General features: G+C 41.0%; 1 pseudogene; it reads right to left on the bottom strand.

Annotated features, from left to right (window-relative positions):
• Positions 1–2,768: 2,768 nt before the first annotated feature.
• On the bottom strand, positions 2,769–16,315 carry LOC102557186 (uncharacterized; annotated as a pseudogene).
• Between the last annotated feature and the right edge of the window lie 2,410 nt (positions 16,316–18,725).

Genomic DNA, 18,725 nt, shown 5'->3' with positions numbered 1-18,725 from the left:
AGAATGATCAAGACCTTTAAAGTTTGATCCTGCTATCTTACAACACTACTGTGTTTCAAAATCATCATTCAAATACACTTCACGTTCGTCATCATTTACTTACGGGTTATTAGAACTATTTTAGAAGTCTATTTTTAAAATATTATAAATATGAAAAATAGTCATCAGTGCCATTTGGTGTTGAGAGGAAACACAAATATGGCTTTAGAATGTGTAATTCCAAGATAAATGCTAAAAGAAAGAAAACAATAAGATACAAAATAAACTCATCGAAATTAAACTAATAATTGAAAGTTTAGAGTTCTGAGTGATTGTCACAAGAAATCATAAAGTTAGCTGTAAATAGCTTTAAAATGTATTCACCTTATGACTCTTAAATTTAAATGAAAACTTTAAAATATACATGTCTGTAGTAATGTTGCTCTGGTTAGCCTCTAACTTGTTGTGTAGGCTAGGCTGGTCTTGAACTCATAGATTCACTTGTCCCTGTCTGTAAGTGATGGGATTACAGGCATGCTCCATATTTGCCAGACATGGGTAAATATTAAATATAAAGGTGTGTGAGATATACTTTTATTTTTATTACATTTATATTTAAGTATAAAAATGTATTCTAAACTTTAATGTAAAATTCATGAGGATTCCTAAATCTGAAGATAATTTTTGTTATTTTCCTTCATTGTTGGTGCCCGTGTAAATAAGTATTTATGTCTATGTATATGTGTGTGTGTGTGCATGTGTGGGTGCCTTTGCATACATGTGTGCATGCATGTATGTGCACACATGTGTGAATGTGCGAATGTGTCCATGTGTGCAGGTGTGCGTGCATGTTTGTGAGTGTGCATGTATGTGTGTGTATGCGTGTGTATGTGCGGATGTGTGTGTGTACATGTATGTGTGTATGAATTGTTGAAGATAAGAATCTAGGACTAAGTAACTAGCCACTCTACCACTGAAATACACCAAAGCCTGTGAACATGGTCTTGAAAGTGGCAAACTAATTTGACTGTGACGATTCACTTCTAAACAGATGCATTCTCTTCAGATTTTCAGATTTTTGTCATGCAAATGTTTCTTTTCCTGAGCCTAATGTAAACTCACACATATTTTCTCCTGTCAACATTGACAAAGTAAAGGAAAGTAAATCTCAAGCTACATTCTATAAGTAGAGAGGAAAACCACTTTCCCAGATACATAAAAGCTAACTAGGTGCATGACCCTGAGATGCTCGGTACAAGGAACCGTGAAGGGAATTCCTTACGAAGGAGAGCAGGAGTAAAAGTGCTCAGCGTGTTATAAAGTTAGAGAGTCAGTCACATCCCTGACGGCAGCACGTGGCAAGTCCTCACAGTTTCGATGCAAAAGCACCCGGGCAGAAAGTATCTGTGATAATTATCACAGCCTTAATTGTAAGATGAGATACGATTTGAAAAGTACTTAAAGTGGAACATCGACAGTGTAAACACGATTGGTCTGATGGCACATGCCTTTACTCCCAGGATTCGAAGGGCACAGGGGGACAGTCTCTGTAAATTAGTTCCAACCCAGCCTTTTCCACACACCAAGTTTCACACCAACCAGCTGTGGTGGACACTAGTAGCCTCTTAGTGAATTTCTAAACAAGCTACCTGTTAGTCACAGAGGCGTTAGGTCAAGCACAGAGATGGGGAATGAATGTCTACGATAAGGGACCTCCTTTCCAATATAGGAGGCTCCGAAGTGTCAAGATCACTTAGGTAGCACCTCCACTACAATGTTGAATGGAAGTGTTCGGCAAGGGCCTTAGGCAGTCTGCTTTCTCAGGTTGCTGCTGCTGCTGCTGCTGCTGCTGCTGCTGCTGCTATTCTTGTTGGTTTATGTTTTTGTTCTGCTTGCATGTTTTGTTTTAGTTGATTGTTTTCTTTCTATTTCTTTGCAGATACCATCTTTTTATTGAGGGAGTTCAATTCCTACCTTTGTGTTTTCATTTTGGAAGGATATCAGACTTTTACAAATTCTTTCCTTTCATATATTAAGGATCGTAAGATTAAAGTACCTCTTTATTGAAAATAGTATTACTTTGAATTGTATATATTTAGCACACCTTGGCCATGGTATTTGATAGTCTTTATATGTGATTGCTGAGTCCAATTTGTTTGCATTTTATTGGGGATTTCTATATTAATTCACTATCCACTTTGGTTAACAGGTTAATGCTGGACTCACATAACAGATGGAGACCGCTTCTCCCTTCCTCTGTGTTTTTAAGGAGCTTGTGACATTAAGGCCAGATTTTCTCCCTACATTGTACTCCTAACCCCTTCAGTGTATGTTAACTTTACCTTCCTGTTTCCTTCGCAACTTCCTGAAGCAGGATTTTCTAAACCCTTACCGCTGTTAAAAACAGCAGCTTCTCCCTTCCCTGGTTGTCTCCACTGCTGAGTAGATGCTTAAGTAGGGAAAACTCCCTGGTTCTCTCCTATGTTACTGGTGACCATTTCTCAGTTCCTTCTTCTCTGGCCTTCAAAACCAGCACTTCCTCAGGCAATGAAGATTCTGTTCCCCTTTGAGAACACTCTTCAGCCTACTTTTGAGAGATGGTGCTGTTAATTCTACCACCAGCCAGAGTTCATCCTTCTTATCTTACCTACATTTTGAATAACAAAACTACATATCCCAGAAGGCTTTACTACCTGGGTTTTTCATAAGTTTCTCTGTAGTATTGAAACTGAACCTCATGCTTGCCTCTAAGTTTCTTTCCTCATTTCATAACCACATTAGTCTTCCCATTACTCCTTCTCTAGTGTCACAGCACTTTCTGTTATGCCTTCTAAGTCCCTGAATCTCCCAAGTCCCTGCTGCTTTCTCTTCAGAACTAGAAAGAGAACACATTACCTTGGTACAGCTAAAACACCCTCACTAGCAAGACTCCTCCCACCCACTGTGCCTCCCATCAAGACACTTTTAAAGTCAGTGAAACAATCTTTGGGAAATGTACCTGCTTGTCCATAATTGTCTTACTGAAATCCTTCTGACATTTTTTCTATTGCTATTATGAAGTTGGCCCAAGCTGATATAGAAGGTCTTGTATCACAGTCTTTGCCCGCTTCTCTGGCTTGTCCATGCCTATCTTTCTTTGCTGGTCACTCAACTACAGATGCCTCTTCCAGTTCTTCAAAATGTCCAAGCCTCTTTCTGCCACAGGACATTTGCACCTGTGCGGAAGCACTCTGCCTTTCCGTTCACTTTTCTCACTGTGTCCCAACTGTGCATTTTAAGCTTCAGAAAAAGTATTACTTCCTCAGCCAAAATTCTTATCAATTCCTCTAGACTAAAGTCATCACCCCACTCATAACCTGTCACCCAAATGCCACTGAATTGCAAGGTTTTCTTGAAGATCTCCTATCCTGACTCTAAATCAAGTACCTGAGTATGGTTTGGGTTTTTCCAGTGCCTTTCTTTATTGAAAGTCCATATAAGACTGAAGCATCATCTACATTGGCTAATATATAACTAAATCTTTCTCAACCACTGGAATGGTTGACCTCATTTGTCCCTCAGAAACAGGTAATGATTAAATGAATGGATCTGAGGTCCTCTGTGTGCAGCACTCAGAGCTCACTCATTGAAGGGAGTAAGTCTCCAACTATTCCACACAGAGCAGTACCGTTCCAAGGAAAGGAGAGGGATGGATGCTTTCAAAACCATGCAGATCTGAGCCATTCCAATGCAGAGCCCAAAAAAAAAAAAAAGGAAAAAGGCCTCTGGTATGGCTGGAATCAATGGCATTGAGTGAGTGAGGTAGAGGGTAGCCTGATGTGACTTGATGACTGGTAGGTATGTCAACTACAGAAATACAGATGTTTTCGTATAGATAGATAGAAACATAGAAACATAGATGATAGATAGAAACATAGAAACATAGATGATAGATAGAAACATAGAAACATAGATGATAGATAGATGATAGATAATAGATGATAGATAGATAGATAGATGATAAATAGATCGATTGATAGATAGATGATAGATAATAGATGATAGATAGATGATTGATAGATAGATGGTAGATAGATAGTCCATCTCATGTTGAGAACTTAGACGTCTTCAAGCTCTGGAAGCACAGGACCCTACAGGACAAGACTGAGCAGACACCCACCTGACTGACATTGCTATGCATTGCTCTTGCCTCACCCCAGCTCCCATCCACACATCTTTGTTCATTCCCTGTCTCATATTGGAGCTACTGTCAATATGAGTAAAGATTTCTCTAACACACTTGGATGCCCCAGTTTGGGCAAGCAAAATAATTTCCTTTCCTGCTTGAATGTGAAATGCCTTCTCACAGGCCTCTCTGGTTGAAAGCCTGGTCTCCAGCTGGTGCCTCTGCTTCGGGAGGTTGGAAAACTTTAAGCTGGGGAGGTTTGGTGGTGTAAGTGTGTTACTGTGTTTAGACCTATGGGGAATCATTACCTGCCCCACTCCTGATCCTACATTCTGCTTCTGCCAAAATGGAATGGGGCAGCTACTGTACAATCCAGCCACTATAAGCAGAACTGCTACAACCTTGTCTTCCTCTCCAAGGCCCTAACACCATAAGATGATATTGATCTGCCTTTGCTTAGGTGTCTGTGTCAGGTATTTTCTCATAGCTAGTAGAAAAGTAACTATTCTATCATCTATCTATCTATCTATCTATCTATCTATCTATCTATCTATCACCATTTGTCTTTCTATCATCTATTTATCCTTCTTTATTTCTATTCCTCTGTCTGCCTCTTTCTGCATCTTTTTATGTCTTTTTCTGCCTATCGAGCTCTCTCTGTGTGTCCTTCTCTGTACACCTCTGTCTGTGTGTCTCTGTGTCTCTCTTTCTCTCTTTCTCTCTTTCTCTTTCTCCCCCTCTGATGGGCCTCTATACTGAAGTTGTCCAAATTTGATATGAAATTCCCCAGATCAATCTTTTAGCCTGCAGCTTCTTTCGCATGAGACACTTTCGTCTCTGTCGTGCATCCCTTTCATACCAAGAAAAGATATCTCATGTGAGCATGAAATTAAACATAGGAATATAGGCAGTAGTATCTAAGAATGCTAAGAATGCATCACTTAATATATATGGTTATATATGTATACATATATCTATATATGCATACATCATACATGCACACACACACACACACACACACACACACACACACACACACACACACAATTCCTTAGTACCTGTTCAACCCTGAAAACATAACTACCAGCAAGTTAGGTTTGTGGTAGGGGAGAACTATTATCTGTTAGTTTATATTTACCCCACCAAAAATATATATGAAACATACAGTTCTAACTAGATTCCATATTAGTTTGAAAAGTTGCTGTATTAGTCATGGTTCTCTTGAGTCACAGAAATTATGGTTAGTAAGGGAATTTGTGAATGACTTACAATATAGTCTGTAGTCCAACTTCCCAACAATGGTCAGCAGCAGCTATGAATGGAAGTCCAAGTATCTAGCAGTTGCTCAGTCCCACATGTCAAGCAGGCAAAGAAGAGTCTTCCTTCTTCCAATATCCTTATGTAGGTCTCCAGCAGAAGGTGTGGCCCAGATTAAAGGTGTGTACCACCATGCCTGGATCTGGGACTTGCTTTGTCCCAGATGACCTTGAACTCAGAGATCTCCTTGCCTTAGTCTCCTGGGATTCATAGCCACTATGCCTCAAGAGCTCCATGCCAAGATCCAGGTCAGAAACTTGTATCTCCCACCCCAAGATCCGGATCACAGGTGAAACTTTCAATTCTGGATTATAGTTCATTCCCTATGTCGTCACGTTGACAACCAGGAATCCAGTACAATCCACCTCGTGTCAACTTGACACAAATAAAATCCTATGGCCACATGAAATAATAACAAGGTCATGAATATGCCTAGCATGATATAACTATTCTTTACATAATCACAAGCTCGTTAGTAAATTTACAACGGGGCAATGTCCCTTAGGAACATTCTATTAGTATCTCAACTTAAATACCAATCGATGCCAAAGAAATTGGAAGACAAATGTGTTCTTACAAAAATAAAACAGAAGCATTCATATTACTTTCTAATCCTTATCTCTGCAACTGGTTACATGGCCTTAGCTGGTATCTTTAACCTCTACTACCCATTCTGTATTCCCTCTACCCTCTGCAAGCACCTCAGCTAGTCTTGGTGCTTTCCCCAGAGGAGTGATCCATACCTGCTGGGGACAGTATACAAGGACAGGGACTACCAGCAGTAGGCCCGAATGGAGACACCTCAGAAACCCACCTCAGCCCCTTGTTAAAAGTAAAAAAAAAAAAAAAAAAATAAAAGGTGACATCTGGGACCCTGAGAAGCAGGAGATACATCCATCCAGGGGACCCGCCACTTGAAATAAGAGGCTGCCAGCAGTAGTCCGAGATGGAGACATCTCAGTAGCCCACAGCAGATCTTTGTAAAAACTGTTCCCATTTCTCCTAACCTTAGCCCTGGACAATGGCTGCATAGATTTCATTTGTGCATGACTGCCTTTCAGTTGGTGGTGTGCATAATTATTCTATTATATCTGACTTTTATACTTCTTTCTCCTTCTACTCTGGTGAATTCTGTGAAACTATATGTTCCTGGATGTAATGATTCTTAAACAATTGGAAATTGAGGCATAGGGACACAGCACAGCCCTAATAGCCCAGGTGCGTGCTGTCTGTTCTTATCTTGGAAACAATGTAATAACTGCACAATGGTAATTCCAGATTAATGCTTGACTTGCCAAGAAACTTTGAAGAAATTAATAGAAAATGAATTAGAGTCAACATTGGGACCGCCCCCAAAAAAGAAAAAAAGTTATTGAAGTTAGAAAATAAGTTTTGCACAACATTTGAGAGTGGTTTCTGGATAAGAAAGTGTGGAATACATAAAGTTATATACTAGTAAAACAAAGTCAAAATACTGAGTCTCTTACCAGTCATTCTGTGCATTGTAAAGGAATAGAAAGCTAGCAGAACTACTGAGTCAAGGGTTAACGATTCTTTCTGGCCACTGCCTGGCCGCTTTGCCCATGTCATTTATCATTAGAACTTCACAGGAAAATGCAAGTAGCTGACCTCGGAGCTTTAAGCTCTGAAGTATAATAAGTCAAAAGATAAAGTTTAAATAATGGTAAGTTTGCAATTATTATTATTTTGGCCACAAGTCTGGGAATCAGGGAAGTTTGAAACTTTGGGGAACAGTTGGAATTCTTAATTCTTTGTGGGATGTGGTTATTTTTTTGAATTTGATTTGGCAACGATTATACAATGTCTTTTTCTACCTGCTTTTGGATTATCAATAAAACACTGAGGCAAGAGAAAGAGAGCGAATGAGAGAATGAGTGAAGGAATGAATGAGGGAGCAAGTAAGAGAGCATGGGTGAGCACGGGTGAGCATGGGTGAGCATGGGTGAGCATGGGTGAGCATGGGTGAGCATGTAAAGAACAAGTGGAGAGTGAGGGGAGAGAGAATGAGGTATATATGAGTTGTGTGTGTGTGTGTGTGAGAGAGAGAGAGAGAGAGAGAGAGAGCATGTGAAGAGTGAGTGAAGAGAGAATGTGAGGTGTGTATGAAGAGTGTGTGTGAGAATAAAAGGATAATGAACAGAGGGGTACATGAGTGTGGGAGTTCGAGAAAAAGGAAAGTGCAAAGGAGAAAAGCAGAGTACAGTGCGCAAGAGAATGCAGAGCGTGTGTAGTCTCAAACTGCAGGAGAGTGAGCAGGAGGGGGTGGGGGGGAGAAGAGAGAGTAACTTTAAGCCTTGAAATTGCCTGTCAGTCTGTACCCAAAGAGTAGTATATTTATTATGTGCCTTCCAGATATCTCTGCTTCCAGTTGAGCTCTCCCACCCTGTGTCGAGGCTGGACCCCGTCACATACTTTCATTCCTGATGGGTCTGTGTCCTTTTCCATTGTGCTTGGATTAGGCTGTTGTAGTTTCCCTTTGACTTTAATCACAGGTCATGGTAGCACTAAGAGATGCCCTAAGGGATCTCCTGCACTCCAGACATAATCCTTTTTACCTCCATTGTGGAGAGGCAATCAAATTTCACCATGGTTATCTGGATCTATCACCCCTCCTAACACTGTTATTCCTTAGCCTGTGGTTTAAGGACATTAGAAGCCCAAAATGACCAAGGGGAAGCCTGAGCTTCCAGTTCAATGGAATGTTTGTTGTGGCTCCTGGTAGGAGCACTCCCTCCTCTGGAACCAAAACTTCTAGAGCAGCAGAATTTCCTAGAGAGTCACTAGGAGTGATAGTGAGTGGAACTATTCCCTTTTCCACCCCTTGATTCCTGAACCCATGGATGCTGTCTATGAGAGGAAACTATACCATATATCAGATGCTGATTCAAAGTATATACTGCCTTCTGAAGATCTCTGCCCCAGCCTTCCATGCTGCTGCCACCTAATTGATTCTGTAATGGTCTTCAAAAGGCCAGTCCACCTTTCTAGGAGACCAGCTGCTTCAGGATGATGGGAAACATGGTAAGACCAGTGGATTCCATGATTGTGGGCCATCTGTCGTACTTCTCTGGCTGTGAAATGAGTTCCTTGGTCAGAAACAATACTATGTGGAATATTATGACAATGGATAATGCACTCTGTAAGTCCATGGATAGTGGTTTTGGCAGAAGCATAATGTGCAGGAAAGGCAAATCCATAACCAGAATAATTATCTACTCCAGTAAGAACAAAACATTGTCCTTTCCATGGAGGAAGTGGTCCAATGTAGTCTACCTGCCACCAGGTTGCTGACTAGTCACCTCAAGGAATGGTTCCATATCTGAGGCTCAGTGTTGTCTCTGCTGTTAGCAGATCTGACCTTCAGCAGCAGCTGTAGCCAGGTCAGCCTTGGTGAATGGAAGTCCATGTTGTTGAGCCCAAGGGTAACCTCCATCTCGGTCACCATGGCCTCTTTGTTCATGTGCCCATTGAGCAATGACAGGGATGGCTGGGGAAAGAGGCTGGCTGTCTACAGAATAGTTCATCTTATCTACTTGATTATTGAACTCCTCCTCTGAGGTCACTTTTCGGTGAGCATTTAAATGGTATGTAAATATCTTCATATCGTTCGCCCATTTGGAGAGATCTATCCACGAACTTCTTCCCCCGACGTCTTTCTCATCAATTTTCCAATCATGATCTTTCCAAGTCCCTGACCATCCCGCCAATCCATTAGCTACAGCCCATGAATCAGTGAAAAACCACATCTGCCCATTTCTTCTCCCAAACAAATTGTAATACGGTGTGTTATGCCCAAATTTCTACCCACTGTGAAGATTTTCCTTCGCCTATATCTTTCAGGGTTGTCCTCAAAGTTGCAGCTGTCCAATTCTGGTTGGTGCCTGCATAATGTACAGAACTGTAGTAAACCCGGTCCTTGTCTTCTCTTCTTCCGTCAGCAGATCGTAGGGAACACCCCATGAGGCTATAGGTGCATGCTTGGCACCAGATGGCATCGTAACAGGAGTAGAAACCATAGGCATTTGAGCAACCTCAAGTAACTTGCTTGTGTCTTCAGGACCTGCTCGGGCCTGATCACATATATGTCACTTCCATTTGACAATAGACTGCTGCTGTGCACGTCTTACTTTATGACTTGGAGGGTCTGATAACACCCAGATCATGATGGGCAGTTCGGGTCACCTGGTAACTTGCTATCCTGTTGTCAAACATTCAGTTTTTACTATGGCTCAATAGCAGGCCAAGAGCTGTTTTTCAAAGGGAAAATAGTTGTCTGCAGATGACTTTGTGCCAAAGTCCCAAAGGTATCTTCTGTGATTTACCTACAAGGGCCTGCCAGAGGTCCAAACAGCATCTCTATCTGCCACGATCAAGGACCATCAAGCGCCGTCAGGTCTGCTGGATCATAAGGTCTAAGTGGTAGAGTATCCTGCACAGCAGCCTGGACTTGTTGAAGAGCCTTCTCCTGTTCCAGGCTCCACACAAAGCTAACAGCTTCAGGAGTCAGGTAAATGGGCCTGAGTACCACACCCACGCGAGGAATGTGCTGTCTCCAGAATCCAAATAGACCCACGAAACAGTGTGCTTCTTTCTTGGTGGTGGGAGGGGCCAGTTCAATAACTTATCTTTCCCCTTAAAATGAATATCTCTGCACGCCCCACACCACTGAACCCCTAAGATTTTCACTGATGTAGATGCCTTTGAATTTCGGTTGGATTTATTTCCCATCCTCTGATATGCATATGTGTTACCAATGACTCCAAAGTGGTTGCTACATCCTGCTCACTTGATCCAATCAGCATCATGCCATCAATATAGTGCACCAATGTGATACTTTGTGGAAGAGACAAACGACCAAGATCCCTTCTAAGTTATGACACAGGGTAGGAGAGTTAATATATTCTTGAGGCAAAACTGCAAAGGTATACTGCTGGTCTTGCCAACTGAAAGCAAATTGCTTCTGGTGGTCCTTATGGTCAGGTACTGAGAAAAAGGCATTTGCCAGATCAAAAGCTACGTACCAGGTTCCAAGAGATGTGTGTGTTAATTTGCTCAAGTAACAAAACTACATCTGGTATAGCAGCTGGAATTGGAATTACTATTTAATTTAGTTTTCAATAGTCAACTGTCATTCTCCATGATCCATCTGTCTTCTGCACTAGACAGGTAGGAGAGCTAGGAACCTCCACCCCTGCATCTTTAGTGCAGTAATTCTGCAATTCTTCCAGGAATAAGATACTGTTTTTTACTCACTATTTTATTTTTTGCAAAGGCAACTCTAAAGACTTCCATTTAGCCTTTCCAACCATAATAGCCCAATAGGTCAGAGAACCAATGTGAAAATTCTGCAATTTCTAAGTATATATATATATCCCAATTATACATTCTGAAACTGGGGAAATGACCACAGGATGTGTTCAGGGACCTACTGGACGTACTGTGAGTCAAAAGTCCATTAATCACTTGTCTTCCATAGTCCCCTACTTTAACTAGAGGATGTTTCTTAGGATCTCCTGGGATCAATGTCAATTCAGAACCAGTATCCAAAAGATCCTGGAAAGTCTGATTATTTCCCTTCTCCCAGTGTACATTTACCCTTGTAAAAGGCTGTAGGTCCCTCTGGGGAAGAACTGGAGAAAGGCTAACAGCAAAACTTATAGGTGTCTTATCAAGATCCTTCCTCAGGGAACCCTGGCCACTCCTTCATTCAAGGGGTTCTTGGTCTGTAAACTGGCTAAAGTCTGGAAATTGATTCACTGGCCAAGACTGCCTTTTACCACATTCCAATGCAGCCTTTCTTTCATTTGGTTGAGAATTTTTCTGCTTATACAGATCAAACAGTTATGCAGTAGGCTTTCTATCTATTTCGTGCCTGGAAACACCATGGCTGATTAGCCCGTACCAAAGGTCCGAATGAGTCATGCCATTATAAATTTCACCTCTCCTGTGCTGGCCATTACAGGCTATGCCATTATAAACATTGTTTTGTCTATGCTGTCCATTAGAACAACTACGATCACCTTGTCTCTGGCGATTCAATGCTGCCACCTGGCCCTTGTTACCTCGGAGCCCAGTTAAACCCACTGCATTTAATTCATCTAATTGAGCAGCAGCATCTCCAACCCTAATGTCTCGCACAAGGGAAAGCACAAGAACAAAACTCTTCAAATGTGCTGGTGCCCCTCTCACCAGTTTGCATCATATAGGATTCATGAAGGGCATATCTTCTGGGCCTTCCCATTGTGGAGGATTAGGTTTTATACAACGTATCCACGTAGCATCGAAATTTCCTGGAGCTTTATAATCCCTTCTTCAACACTAAGCCAGGGGATATCAGGCATCTCCGACTCCTTTCCAGTAGAGCATCATTTGATAAATGCTTCAACCAACCATTCAAACTTCTGACACCTCTTTTAACTGTCCAAGCTTCCATGTCAAACCTCAAATCTCCAGTCAGAGGGCGTATAGCAATAAACTCTGTCTGATTTATGTTCCTTCCACCATTATCCCACACCCTTAAAATCCATTCCTATGCATATTCCTAGACTTCTGCTTGAGTGAGTTAGCAAACTCATTAAGCTCCTTAACAATGTAGTGCATTTCCTCATGTACTATACTTCTACCTCCCCTCCAGGGGCCTGTTTTGCCTTGAGTCTGATTATAGGTCTATTGGTGGGCCTTGAGAAACATCAGTATTGCCTTGTCTGGCATTTTCTTCAGAGAAAGTCATTGCTGGTTTATCAGACTCTGGGGGACTAATTTTCTCATGTTAAAAAGTATTATTTCAAGGGGTGGGGCTAAGGGTACTACTTCTTCAGGTGGAGAAAACCCTTGAGAATCTGAAGATTTGAAATTCTCAGCTTCAACAGGGTCTTCACACACATCCCTATCCCAAGTTAGAGAATCCCATTCTTTGCCAATTAATGCCCTTACTTAAACTGCTGACACCCTCTGAGGCTAAGACTTGGATTTTTGCTGTAATTTAGCCAACCTTATAATGAGGATTTTCTTGCAACTCGAGCTCTATGGTTGATGGAGAGAAGAGTCTCTTCAAGGGCAAACTTAGAAACCTTTAGATTGTTTACTTGCATCTGGAGCAGTTTAATTTTACCGTACAGCTCATTCTTTTCCTTCATTTTTTTTCCAGAGATACTTAGAGTAACAAACCAGCAAAATCGTTTTTCCAATTTCAATTTTTCCCCCAACTTGTAGAAAGCTTTGAACACTGGATCACCTAATTAACCACCAGTTACAATTGATGGGTCAAGATAATCAAAGGCATTAGCTTCTTTAAGTTTGAAATATAGTTTCCATCATTGGCCTTCAATATTCTCTGAGCTCCCAGGAGAGAGAGTGTCTGGAGAGGTTTCAGGAGTTGAAGGTGCTGGTGAATTATTAAAACAACTCCAGGTTCTTAAAAGATTCATCCTTATCCTTCTGCCCCTCTAGAACCACCTCACTTCTCATACCAACTTCTATATTAGGGTTCTCTAGAGTCACAGAACTTATGGGTAGTCTCTATATAGTAAGGGAATTTGTTGATGACTTATAATACAGTCTGTAGTCCAACTTTCTAAAAATGGTCTGTGAATAGAAATCCAAGGATCTAGCAGTTTCTCAGTCTCACAAAGCAAGCAGGCAAAGGAGAGTCTTCCTTCTTCCAACGTTCTTATGTAGGTCTCCAGCAGAAGGTGTGGCCCAGATTAAAAGTGTGTACCACCATGCCTGAATCTGTGACCTGCTTTTAAGCTCACCTGGGACAGTTGTAAAATGCACTATCCTCATTAATAACAAGGTTTTATAAAAAAAAATAAGGCTTGGATTGGAGTTCTTGTCTTCTGTGGAAGAATGGGAAATCAAGAAGGGACAATTTCCCTGCTAATGGGCTTTTCAATAATTCCCTGCAGAAGCCTTAGTTCAACTCTAACCTTTATCCATCCCTCCTGATAGGACAGAAGAGTTACTGACAGGAATGATGTAATGAAATGAGAGGCTCATAAGAATTGTACAGAGAGAACCAGCAATATAAGCTTATTTGCTAATGAATGCCCGAGTCCTTTTTATTGATGTAGAGCCTTGTCCTTGAACTCCATGTGCATTCTAATTGCACTGCACATCATCGGGACGAAGCCTGATCTTAATCCTTAGGTCCACACTGAGAGAGTCTCCGTGATCTGGAGTTAATGCAGCCATACAAAATCTTCGCTAACTCTATTTCAATACTTCCTCCACATTCTAGTCTCTCCTTCTTACACTGAGTCCTTTGAATCAGAAAATGGAGGCAAAACTTTATACTGATGCTTTATTGCAGGATACAAAAGAACACAGGGCAAAGAAAAAAGATGAGGTACTCCTCCTTTAGTTAGGCTGTTACTGCTGTGAAGAGAGAGACACCATGACCAAGGCAACTCTTATAAGGACAACATTGAATCGGGGCCAGCTTACAGGTTCAGAGGTTCAGTCATTATCATCATGCCTGGAAGCATGGCAGTGTCCAGGCAGGCATGGTGAAGGAGGAGCTGAGAGTTCTCCATCTTGATCCAACTACAAACAGGAGAAGACCGTCTCCCACATTGTTAGAAGGAAGGTCTCAAAACCGACTCCCGGGGTTGGGGATTTAGCTCAGTGGTAGAGCGCTTGCCTAGGAAGCGCAAGGCCCTCGGTTCGGTCCCCAGCTCCGAAAAAAAAGAACCAAAAAAAAAAAAAACCGACTCCCACCCTAATACACTTTCTCCAACAAGGCCACACCTACCCCTACAAGGTCACACCCATTAATAGTTCCACTTCCCGGGCCAAGAGTTTTCAAACCACCACAGAGTGAGAAAATCAACTGCATGTGATGGTATTTCTTACGAAACTGAAGCCAGCAGATGGATGTTGAAGGGATAAATCTAGACTGCTGGGAGGAATTGTTGAAGAATCTTTTACATTGGCAGTGAGTAGCAGGAGCTTTATTATTAGCTCAGCTGTTTCTACCATAACTCAGGCATTGATTACTCTGTTGAATCAGCACAGACCTGACAAAAGGCCAATCAGAATGTCTCCTGAAAAGCCTATTGTGTGTTTTATAACATGTGGGAAAGATCAACAGCAACTTGGTCAAGATACCTTAGGATTATGCTACAACGTAGAGTGGGAGAGAAAGAGAGAGTAGAGCCTATGTAAAAACTAACTGTACTTGTTCCTAGTAAGATCAGTAACACAGAAGAGCATAAGAAAGTACCCGTGGCTGGCTCTTGCAATATAATAATGATACTATGTCTCCTATTAGAGTCATTTTTCAGTGGCCAAGGCTCCCACATAATTTTGTTGGACCCTCAATTGTCCCAATCTATTACCTTGAAAGATGTTTGAGTAATAGTCAATCTTGAAAAGCAAAGGTGGCTTCTTCCTCAAAGAAACAATGGAGTTATTTCTAGTACAGAATAAGAAAGATAATCTGCTTGGCCAAGCCAAGATCAAGGAATATACTGCCTGCTAGAAAAGATTTAGGGTACCTAAGCTTGACACTTCTCTCTGGTAACACACACTGTTAAACAGATAGTTATCACCAAGACATTTCTTAGTGTCTTCCTATTATCTTTTGTGAATGAAGGTTGGGATACTGATGAATGTTACTGTCTTAATTAGGGTTTTATTACTGATAAGTGACTCTCTTTTTATAAGCAATTCTTATAAAGGAAAATCATTTTATTGGTGCTGGCTTACATTTTCAGAGATTTGAACTTAGAGTTCTTCATCTGCATCCATAGGCAGCAAGATGCTGATACTGGTTCGAGCTTGTGCAACTGAGACCTAAAAGACTCCTCCCCCCAACCCGCCCATGACACATTTCCTCCAACAGAACCACACCTACTCCAACAAGATCAAACCTCCTAATAGTGCCACTCCCTATAGGCCTAAGGAGGCCATTTTCCTTCCAATCACCACAGTTATATTCTTACAATTGTTCTTCCTGTAAAAATAAACAAACAAACAAAAGATGCCATTTTTGTCTTGATCTCAGGCATAATACATTTCCTGTCAAAGTGCATTAAATATGGCAGACTAACTTACTGCCTAGCAAGTGAAAACATATCTCAGATCCTTCACACTTGACATACAAACTCTTCACTCATCTACTGTGGTCTAGTTGTTTATTACAAGGGTCACAATAGTGAATTGATTGGGAAAACTCTGGTGACAATGACCTTACATATTTTAGGTCTCTGATGGTAGCTCAGATCTCTTACATTCCTCTGGAATATTACACTTTGCCATAATTATTTATTACTCTTTGTGTAGGGGATGAAGTCACAGATGCTTAATGTAAGTATGCTATTGTGACTGATTTTTTTGAAAGATAGGCCAACATCTTTAGGTAGACACAGTTAGTTCCTCTAACCTTTCCAGAGGACATTTGTAGTCATTTGACAACAAGACTTGGAGTCAATGAGTCCTAACTCTGGTCTTCAACGTACACTGTTTTTCTCTGACAAAGGGGCATTTCCTGTGACAGGGATCCATTCTTTTCTTTGGCACAAGGGGCCCACGAAGTTTACATTTATTTCTCTTTATGAAACTCTAAAAACTTGATAATTATAACAAGCAATTCCCGGCATTCGTTTGTGAGGGATGCATTACTATTTACGTCAGGCTGGCTTCAGACTCGTTCTGCATGCGAAGCTGGCGGTGGAACTCTGTGCGGTCTCCTACCACACCCTCCCCAGTGCTGAATGACAGGTTTGCGTTACCTCGCCTAGCTCTGAACCAATCAATTGTAACAACCATTCCTCTCTTAGTGATTGTCCATCTGTTCATCAGAAGTGGAAGCTTAGTCACTGTGACGGCCATAAGGGCCAGTCAGCTGTGCAGGTCTGCCTCACAGCATTGGGGGAACTAGGCCCTATATCCAGAATGCGAGTTGTAGCTTCGGTTTTCCGTCTGAAGCTAAGTCTTCTGTTAACTGTTTTCCTGAAGCCATGAGGAGAAAATAGAGCTTGCAGTGCTTGCCACATTGTAACACTGCACTGGGGATGCCACATTGTAATACTGTACTGGGGAGTCCGAGGTCACAAGAAGACAGGGCAGGAAAGAGAGAAAACACTTACAAGACCAGTTTTGTTTTTTTTAAATTAACTTGAGTATTTCTTATTTACATTTCGAGTGTTATTCCCTTTCCCAGTTTCCGGGCCAACATCCCCCTAGCCCCTCCCCCTCCCCTTCTTTATGGGTGTTCCCTTCCCCATCCTCCCCCCAACAATCACGTTCACTGGGGATCCAGCCTTGGCAGGACCCAGGGCTTCCCCTTCCACTGGTGCTCTTACTAGGATATTCATTGCTACCTATGAGGTCAGAGTCCAGGGTCAGTCCATGTATAGTCTTTAGGTAGTGGCTTAGTCCCTGGAAGCTCTGGTTGCTTGGCATTGTTGTACATATGGGGTCTCGAGCCCCTTCAAGCTCTTCCAGTTTTTAACCTTTGATATTCGTATGTTTATAGAAAATATAAGACCATGTAGGACAAGTATATTTGTTACTAGAAACTGTCCGAGTTTCCTAAATTTACAGTTTCCTCAGTTGTTGCCAGGATGATCCTCTCACTGAATCGAGTTGCATCTTCATTAAACAATCCAATCAGTTGAATGTCTACATGAACTCTTTTCTCACCCGTTGACCCATTTCTCTACGACAGTGTTGCAGCCATGCATGCTGGAGATCTCTAGTAAGTTCTAAAAGCCCATGCTGTTTATTTTTCCCTATTGATTACTTTAGTGTTCACATTTACCTATTAATTGTCCACTTCTACCCAAAAAGGCTGAACTTTAGTGGAATTATGCTCTGTTCATAAGTCAACATTGAGAAAACTGGCCTCTTAAAATATTTATTTGTCAACTGGGAAGCGACAATTGATCGTCTACTCCAGATTGTCTTCAGTCACTATGAGCAAGCTTCAAAGCCAGTGCTTGACTTGTAAGTCTTGCTTATACTTGATAAACCTCAGCGTAAAATAATGAGTGTTTTAATTACAAGAAAATGTGTTAGTCAAAAACTTTTTCATCCAACTGTGACTACTAGATGGAAATATAATTATTTGTGTATACTAACCTTATATTCTATATTCTTGCCTTTTATGTCCAGTAATTTTTTTCAAATTTCTTTTAGTTGTTATTTAGATAATCATAGCATACATGTAATAAAAATTACTGCTTTGAAGGGTATAAAATGTGGATGTCAGTAAGAGTTCCATAGAACTCCCTTCCTCCCACGTTTGAGGACTATAGTCTCATACCAACCCACAGGGTTCCATTTCAATACAGATATATTTCTTGATTTGATTCACTGACATTTTGTTCAAGATCTTTTCATTTCTCTTTATGATCTATGTGGATCACTGTGGTAATAGAATCTGCCAGGCTTTAGACTTGACCCGCGTAGAGCGAGATGAGCCATGTTTCACCTTCTAGGCAAATCTTCCATACTCCAGCCATGGAAAATTAGTTTAGTTGATGGTATTTGCTTTTATTACCAGAAATTTTACTTCTACATTCACGTTAAACAGCTCTTCAAAGGTTTTTATGCACCTTTACTTCTGTATTGAGGCTCCCCAACGGACAACTGACCATACATTTCACTGTAGGCTCATATTATAAATACATAAAACTTGCTTACACTAATCTATTAGTGTCCTTGCCTACTAAATATAGAATTTGGGCCATCTCATTTTCTGTGCTCATTGATTCATGTATTTTTTTATATTTTTAAGATCTATTTATTTCACATCTAATAAATTTTAGTTCAATGTTGGGCATCATAAAGAGATTTTGTAAAAATATGTTGTGGCATTTTTGGAGTTTTGTTCTGGCAAGCAGTTGATTTTTCTAGACACTTTTTAATTTGCCAAGCCTGTTTTTAGGCTCTTAACTTTACATATATACTGATACATTTATATCAATATATTATATTCATGCATATTATACATTTTTCAATATATATCTTGCCATACATACATATATATGTGATGGTCTACATTGCCTTGGGGCTCTGTCAGCAGGAAGGTTACTATCAGATGCATCCGTTCTATCTTGGATAAGATTGTAAGTAAAACAAGCCACTTTGCTTTATAATGTACCCAAAGAGCGATGTTGTGCTATCAGCAAAATTGACTCTATACGAAGGAAGGAGGTTACAGATAAGGAAATGAGGCTATGAAAGGAAAGTCTGTAGAGACACTGACATCAGTGAGGTACCTGATGGCAGGGTAGTG

Source organism: Rattus norvegicus, chromosome 11 (assembly GCF_036323735.1).
Source record: "Rattus norvegicus strain BN/NHsdMcwi chromosome 11, GRCr8, whole genome shotgun sequence".
Classification (NCBI taxonomy): Eukaryota; Metazoa; Chordata; class Mammalia; order Rodentia; family Muridae; genus Rattus; species Rattus norvegicus.
Note: the sequence above shows the minus strand (reverse complement) of the source record. Positions and strands in the feature narration are given on the sequence as shown.